General features: G+C 37.0%; 1 long non-coding RNA gene across 1 annotated transcript; it reads right to left on the reverse strand.

Annotated features, from left to right (window-relative positions):
* Nucleotides 1–3,447: 3,447 nt before the first annotated feature.
* LOC113347567 lies at nt 3,448–4,693 on the reverse strand. The gene is made up of 2 exons (XR_003359095.1): nt 4,493–4,693; nt 3,448–4,242 (listed from the first exon to the last, which is right to left on the reverse strand). It is a non-coding gene; the product is annotated as an uncharacterized LOC113347567 (long non-coding RNA).
* Nucleotides 4,694–9,107: the final 4,414 nt, after the last annotated feature.

Genomic DNA, 9,107 nt, shown 5'->3' on the forward strand with positions numbered 1-9,107 from the left:
ACCAAATTGGTCCATAGTAAGGCGAGACGGTAGAGAAACCATTCAAGTCGTCTTCATCTACAGAGACATCATCGGGTACGGTGTATGGGTGAAATACCACATCGTTCACCGTAAGTTCATCCAATTTCTCCCTCAACGAAGTCAACTGCTCTTCTTTAGACTTCTTTTGTGCGTCCAAAAACAACCACTTTCCTGTTGTAGGTTGGTCATAGGGATAAGGTTTCTTTTCTGAACCCAATCCCAATTTAGGAAAGTGGTCGTAAATCCAAACCTATGCGAAAATACAAAAATATCCACGCACATGAAAATTGAATTGGAAGAACAAAAATTTAGCGAACAATTTGCTAATTAACAATGTAGAAAAACTCACCTGAACAAAAGTTAAGTAACCTCCAATTTGATTACACTTAATCCTCGATCCTTTGCTCATCTATTCTAAAACAAAATCAAGCACACCTGGGCCCAAGAGTATTTGTTCATCTCATCGAGATGCTCCAAAAGTTGTAGATAATGTGCATCCACCCTATTTCCAGAAGTTTCAGGGAAAATGACAGTTCCTAGCATATATAATCAATAAGCGGTGACATGATTCCTAAGGGTTTCCCCGTCCATCACCAACTTTCCTTTCTCCACCTTCTTTTTTGTCCCTCCAAATGCTGCATTCAACTTAACCAACTTGAATTTCTTCAGCTTCTTCTTCAATGCTCCATTTTCCTCTCTTGGATTATACTCATCGCCACGTTTAGGGGGTCTCACAGAACGTCTAAACTCACATTGAGACTTTCTTGCATCCCATCCTAGAAATTTTTGAGCCAATTCTTCAAGAGATTCATAACTCATCGAGGGTTTGTAGCCTTCTCGAAGAAATTTACCTTCCACTTGGAAGCCGGTGATATTACGACAATCATTGGGAGTAATTCCCATCTCTCTGAATGGAAGATGCATTGTATATGTCTCGGGATAATGCCTCTCGAGAAATGCGGATACGGCAACAACGTCAAATTCCACATGTGCTAACTGAATAGCTCGGTATAACACACATTCTTTAACCTTCACTACAAACTCGTCACACTCCAAAGAAAGATCCCATTTGGCCACCTTTTGACGTTTAATAAGACGAACTGCATCATTATGATCCTACGAAAAGAACATAACACTATTAATACTTGACAAAACACTACTAATACGAAAAGTTCTTAACACTATGAACTTAAAGGATACCTTTGTCGCATAGATCTTCGCAGCCCATTTGTGTTTGTAGCCGGACAATGTTGCCCTTCCATCATTTGGAGTACCATAAGTTGGGTCTACTGGATCCAAACACAAATTATCAGGGGGAATGTGTGATTATCTTTTGCTAGGCGGCTTCGGCTTCCTTTTCTCTTTAGCAGGAACAATTTCTTGCTCTTATCTGTCCTCCTCTTCATCATCTTCATCATCTTCCTCCTCTTCATTGACTTCCTCCTCTCCATCGTCTTCCTCCTCTCCATCGTCTTCCTCCTCTGGTCCTTCTCCTTCTCTGTCGGATCCTAGTTCTTCTTCCTCTACATTTTCAACATCTTCTCTTTGTTTTTCAACCTCTTCATCATCATTCTCTTCTTCATCATCATTCTCAATTCGTTTTCCCATCACCTCTTCATTGACATCTTGAATTATATCACGAACATTCTCTTGGTTGACTTCCGGTAACAAGCCCCCTTCATGTTTAGTATTTGTGACACCACGCTTTCGGAATTATAAATGTTTTGCTCCACGAGGGGTGGGAGTTTTCAAATCCTCATCTAGTTGTTGTCTTAATCTTTTTCCTTTGTTCCTAAAGAACAAAAACCAAAGTATTAGCTAAACATAAGAGAATATTGTGTTATCAAATGAAATAGAACTAAAGAATAAAGTTAACACAACACTCGAAATTAACAGATCATAGTTCGGTTACCTGAAAAAAACTGCGAGGAAACCGAACTAAATATTTCAAAAGTTCGGTTAGCCAAAAAAGTTAACGAGAAAACCGAACTCATTCTTAACTTTTGAAAAATTGAGTTCGGTTACGACGGTTTTTTATGCGAGCACACCGAACTAACTATTTCAAAAGTTCGGTTACCAAGAGAAATTATCGACAAAACCGAACTCATTCTTTCAAAGGATAAATTGAGTTCGGTAGAGATTTTTTTGCGAGCATACCAAACTATGTAGTTCGGTAAACAGATTTTAGTCTATTTTTTGCGAGCACAACGAACTGTTCTTATTTTTAGGAGTTCGGTTAGCAATTCTAAGGTTACACACAAATTTCTCCTAGCCGAACTATCTACTGTAACTACCATTTTCAATGGGTTTTGATGATTTCTAATCGATTTCTTCAACAAATAACGAATTGAAAAGAATGGGTATGAAGGAAATTACCCGCGGATTTGTATTTCACTTGAATCAGACTTCTTTGTTGCGGTTGGATGATTGATTTTGCCTATCAACGGTGCTTCAAGTTCTTTAAATTTTAGCAATTCTTTTGGAAAATTCACTATATGTGGGAGTCCCGGACTCAATCCTGGAAGTCTGGGTGTTTGCTTGGCATGCATTGCTTATGAAAATTGATTAATCGACGATGAAATTTTTTCGAATCGACGATTAACGTCGATGTTGACAAAGAAGAGGAAAAGAGAAGAAGAAAAGAAAACAAAATGAAACTGATTTTGTTTCTTTTAATTTAGGTTTTAATTAGTGGGCTAGATTAGTGGATAGTGGGTTAGATTAGTGGATTATTAGGGTTAGTTATAATCTTAATTAGAATAATAAGGGTAGATTAGTCTTCCCTAATCTTTTAAGACACTCTTATAATATAGGGTGGACATTTGTATCACAAAGTAGTCCCCACCTTTTTTGAGTAGTGCCCAAAAAAATCGTTCATAACAAAGGACTGTAGGAGGATACTGCAAAACCAGTTGCGGATTAAAAATGCAAAAGAGAGTTTTGAAAGAATTGTGGTGACAACTGCATATTTGAGCCTACCATTGTTTCATCTTGGCAGGATACAGAAGAAACAAGACTCCAGAAGAAGCAGCGTATGCTGAAGAATGTGCACTTACGAACTTGGTATTTCGGGCAGAGAGCTCTGTTTTGATCCTTACTCCAATCCAATATATAACGGCCGGTGCTTCTACCTGAAAAGAGAGCAGAAGCATACTTACTGTACTGTCGTACCCTCCAAAAACTTCAACCTAACAGTAACACTCCATTACCACTCGAGCAGAATTGAGATTTTCCAAAGTCCATTTATCAGTGTGTTGCTAACTTTTCATCTCATTTAGCAGGATAAAATCAAATGCAGAGAAATGTTGTCCTATAGCAGTAGATCGAACATTTCCATACATCATACTGCTGGGACAATAGAGGAACATAAGGCTCCAGCTATACACTAAAAATGAGTCTCTAGCATATCACTGACCGAAGAAGGAATAAAAGTAAAATCCACATTTGTTCGTTAGTTCAACAAATCAATTCTTGAATTACTAAAATGTAAAATCTTACACAACACTTTCCTTCCATTTTTCACTGTCAACCCGTAGCAGGCAACCAAATTCCTTCCTGATATTCTTAACAGTCACACAAGTCAGTAGTTGCTGATCAGAACAACAAAGGAACTTGACTTTCCTCCGGCTTTCCAGGCAGCTCCCCCGCAGTCGGATTGTTATGGATACTGCATTTAGTGCAATTAAATTTCCTTGTGGTGGTGGTGCCGTGGTGGTGAAAATCTCCTACTGAGACATAGAAGTTTCTTATTGTAGAAAAGAGTATGCTTGATTCTAAGATGAACAAAGGAGTAATGTGCTTGTTTCTTGTTAAAAAGTCTAGTTTCTTTTATCTTGGTGGGATGCAAATTAAGAATGTGCTTGATTAAGGAAACAGCTGCAAATCCTCAACTCACCAACTGAATTATCTTGGTATGCATATTGAGATGGTGAGTTGAGGATTTGCAATTGTTTCCTTCATCTTCTTAACAGCCAGAAGATCATCGTAAGGGATTTTCCAATTCCTACACTGACAGTTGCAGGTCGTTCAAGAAATTGGATACTATAAGTTGAACAAGCAATTCGATACCACTTGAATATCTGTACATGTTCATGGTGAATTTGTTTGTGGAAAACTCAAAGGCACACATCTGAAACTGCAATGCTGAAACGTTTTCAACGTAGACCTTCCAATTCCAATAAGTTCTTCAATTCAGTGCCACACAGCTTACGGACCGTGTCTCTGCAGATCCACAAGTCATGATATTATAATAAATATGAGCATCCAATAATTACAGAACCAATTAGACCAATTAAGCAGAAATTGAATTTGAAACTGAATCTAATTTTGGAATCAAAAAACTAATTAAGGGTTTGAGATTCAAAAGAAAAAAAAAACTCAAACAAAAATCAGAAACAGTCACAAATTCAGAAATTCAAAAAAAAACAACTAAGACTAGGACTAAGAAAATTAAATGGATGACGAGACTTACTTGTGAGAGTAAATACCATCATGCTCTGAGAAAGGTCATTGGTGAATGAATCCCATGGAGGTTCCCATACAAAACCAAGATTCAATTCAAACACCATACGATAACTTGCTTCTTTGCAATAAATGAATTAAGAGAAAGAAAATGGATTACAGAATCAGAGAAGTTTAATGGGAGGCGAAACTGGAACTTGCGGAACAGAGATGGAAACTGCAGGGTACAGGGGAGGAGGCACTCCCTTGTTTCATTTTATAGTTAGGTCAATCATCCTAAACAGTGAACCCTAATGCATAACCTATTTAGGCCCTGTGATTCAAGAGCCCGTTAACGCCAATTCCTACAAATGGAACCAATTTGCCTTGCACCGGGTCCAGTTGTTCTTCCCAGCCACTTCCCAAACACCTTTATACATCAGCCTGGCCTGGTTCTTGCGGTTTTTTCCAGATAAATCCAGGGACGGCTAACTGTTAGCCGTTCTAAGCAAAAAAAACGGACAACAATCAATCGTTCTTCATATAACGGTCAGCTATCACCCGTTTCATTGGAAACGGTTAATGGTTAACCGTTCTCCTTATCTTTACCAGTCAAAATCGATTGAACCAGCTAACCATTAATCGTCCCACTATTTACCCTAAAACATCCATAGAACTCTACAGAGAACTTTGGTTCTTCCTGTGTTTTTTTTCATACACACAGTTCATCTTCTTCCCCTCGGTTAAAAATCGAAAACCATCATTTTCTCCCATTTTTTTGTTTGGGTTTGTGGAACAAAGGGTGATTCGAAGTTGGAATTAATTTGAAGGCGTTTTAACCACTCAATCCTTAAAGGTAAACTATTTTAACCTAAAACCCTAGTTTCCAATTTCCTTTTCAATTAAGATTAATTGTGCAAGATTGATAGGTTATTAACACTAATTGAATGCCACAACTATTAGTTACTGCTTTATGTTTGTTTAAAATTTATTTAACATGACAAATTTTTGATACTTATTGATGAACATGGTTGATTGGTTAGTTATTGATAAACATGGTTGAATTGTAGTGACATTTGATTTTAAATAATCCTAATTATGTCGCATGTCTTGTGATTTGGATAATACACAATTCATAGAAATGTGGGAATCCAAAGTTTTTAGTAAGATATGGTTTTGAGTATGAAATTAAGTTTTTCCTCAAAGAGGTTTACATTTGTTTGATGATTTTCGTATGTTTATATTTGTTTGTTTGGTGCATTTAGATAATGATATGGAGTACCCGATGGACCAAAAGTTGTCCGTAAAAGGTAGAGATGGCCATACATCCGGTATAGATGCAACGAAGATGAAAATGAGGACTAGTTGGAGAAGCCTTAAGGATTATTATGATATCGTTGTATGGAATAATCCACCCGCACTTCAGGTATTAGATAATTGTGGCTTTTCCAAGATACCGTCGTTTAATTTTAAAAATTCATATGTGCAACTCACAAATGCTCTGTCCTGGTTCCGTTTCGAGTAACATTTTGATGCATGTACAACCTCTCTGTGGGCACTTCGAATACATCCAAGGGAACTGCATTGCGGAATGGTCATTAAGAAAACATAGTGGACAAATTTGGTTTGCCTCGACACACACTATCTGTTTTCCTTTCCTGCTAGAATTCATTCGTGACTCGGTATATTTCGAAAATTGTATTATGCTTCAAGGTAGGTGTTTCTTTGAATGGTTAATGAATTGTGTTTGTAAAATTTTTGTTTGGGATTTATAAGAGAAATCCCCGTTGTTGATAAAGATAAAGTGATATCCATCTGAATAAGATATCAACTAGAGATAAGAATCCGACGCTAACAGTGTGTTGATGATGATAAAAATCTAAAGTAACAGTGCATTGAGGATGATAAGAATCCGAGGCTAACAGTACGGCCGAGTATGTGTAAATGCACCTTTACACATGTACATCCAACACAACTGAAAATAAATATTACTCCAACAAATCTCAAAACAAATACAATGTAACCATCAATCATAAAAGAACCATAAACTGCAAATGAGTGTACACGGAGTGTAAAAGAAAAAAGGTCAAAGAAACAAAAAGTTGGTCAATCATCACATAACCCTTCGAGCAATTAAATTGGATTCAGGATTGAGGACAGAAATTCACTAATATTAAACAAGTGGTTAGTAAATTTATACCCTTTGATCGTATATCTCAAATTAAAGTGCGAGATCACTACACCAAATTAAAAAATGGGCGGTCAAGAATGCTTGAGATGTACGGGTACCTTCATGTAATAGTCAAATAACGGGCGGTTTAAAATATCCTTGTGACAATTCTATTTCATACATCATAAAAACCGTATGACTCGGTGTTCAAGTAATATTATAATATTTGTGGAGTACTACATATACGTTTTATTTCAAGGATTTCAAATGCGATAAGTTTGTTTCTTCGTTACTTAAATTTTTGGAGATAATTTCATATTTTATATGCATTTGAAAGCAAAATTTGAATTATGAACATGTTTACACGAGTTACACGATTAGATTTGTACTTTAACACCTATGGGAATATTATATGAGAGAGATTTGGTTCTATTTAACCAAGTAAAGTGGTTGTCAGGTGAGAGTAAACAACGTCTTCAATTATACAATGACGAAAGTTTGTAACGCCCTCTCAACCATGGCCGATGATAGGTAGGTGGATATATACCTTCATTGGTAGGTGGTTTTGTTCCTAACGCTTTTTGAGAACTCCAAAAGGCCTCGTCAACATGGAGAATCCGAAGCGTACCTTATTAGCGCATGCTCTGGACGTTCCTAAGCAATATGGTACTTTTCACCCACTCTCCCAACAAAGCCGTTCATGGCTCTGATACCAAGTTTGGAACACCCCATCGACCACGGCCCAACGATATTTCTCATCCTTTAGAGACCCACATGGGTAGGTGGTTTTGTTCCTGGGGTTTCTTTAACACCTCATAAGGCCTCGTTAACATGGAGACTCCGAAGCATACCTTATTAGCCCAGGCTCTAAACGCTTCCTAATAAATATAGTACAGGTACTAATTCATAGAAAATTGAAAGTCGGTGGTCTATACGTGTCTGGGTTGAATAAATTTTTACGATGTTATGCACTCCGAACGATAAAGCACCGAAACTATTTAGAACCGAATCATGTTAATAAGCTTAAAAGATGGTTTGTGTTATGGGTACTCGACAAGAGTTGTTTCCTTACCAACCTCCTCCGAAAACCCTAGCGTATACATTTATCTCAACCAAACATCTTCATCGTCATCATTTACTCCACCGTTCATTGGAAAATATTGAGTATAGCGGAGGCTTTTTTTTTTAAAGAAAAACAGGAAAGATTTTCATTAAGCTCAAAAGCCAACCAAAGGCATTACATCACTATTCTTTCACTTTCTAATCTAGACTCGACACACTGAGGGAGTTCATAAATTCATTTCCTAGTATAATTATTATTTATGACAAACTTAGCAAGTACATCAGCTACTTGGTTACACTTCCTATTTCCAAAACAAACTTGAACATTCCCTAGACACTTAAATAGATGTTGACAATCTCTGATAACATTGGCAACCTCCCATTTTGTAGTAATCTGAGGACCCCCGACGCTTTCCATGAATTCTTTTTTGTCTCCTTCCACTATGACATGCTGAATCTGCAACTGAACAATCCACTGAAGAGCTTTAAGCACTGCCACTGCTTCAGCTTGGGCGACATCTCTGGCTCTTTTTACTAGCGTCCAGGCTTCCACCATCCTCCCTGTAAAATCTCTTATGATTAGAGCAATACCAGCAATATTATGATTAGGTAAAATATAAGCATAAATGTTGATTTTTAATTTTCCTCTAGGAGGGGGACACCATCTATTATTGTATATACTAGCTTCATTTCTGCCTATCATGCTTCTATCAACTTGGACTATACTTTCTGACTGATTTATGTGGATTTTATTCTCAGTGTAGTAAGTTAGAATCCTGTGTTTTAGGCTTGAGCTGGAACATCTGTTGTTATTAAAAATGAGCTCACATCTGGATTTCCAGATGAACCACATAGTAACAATAATTAGATTAGTTGTTGTTTTCCTTCTAAAGCAAATATTATTGTTAGGGTTGCTCCAGCTTCTTAGCCATTATTGTATTGCATTGATGCTATCAATCTGTTGGCCAATTTGAGAAGCAAAAACATTCTAAACATCTCAGGCATAATTGCATTTGAGCAGCAGGTGGGTGATATTTTCTTCTTCATCATTACATCTTTGGCAGTTGACTTGATGATTTTGATTATATCTGGCAAGTCTTTCATTCACAGGAACTATATCATGAGCCACTTTCCATAATAAAAGTTGACATTTATGTGGAATCTGTAGATGCCATAAGCTCAGCCAAAACTTTGCTTCCTTCTCTTTGTTAACCAGACTTTGATTTTGCTGACACATAATTGCCTTGTATGTGGATTTAACTGTAAATTGGCCATTTCTAGTTAGAGACCAAACCATTTCATCTTCTTGCTGCATTGAAGGTTTTATGCGACTGATTTTCTCTATCTGATCTTGAGTAAAGTAATTTTGAAGAAGATCCAAATTCTAGCTTTGAGTATGAATATCAATTAACTC

Source organism: Papaver somniferum, chromosome 2 (assembly GCF_003573695.1).
Source record: "Papaver somniferum cultivar HN1 chromosome 2, ASM357369v1, whole genome shotgun sequence".
NCBI classification, from domain to species: domain Eukaryota; kingdom Viridiplantae; phylum Streptophyta; class Magnoliopsida; order Ranunculales; family Papaveraceae; genus Papaver; species Papaver somniferum.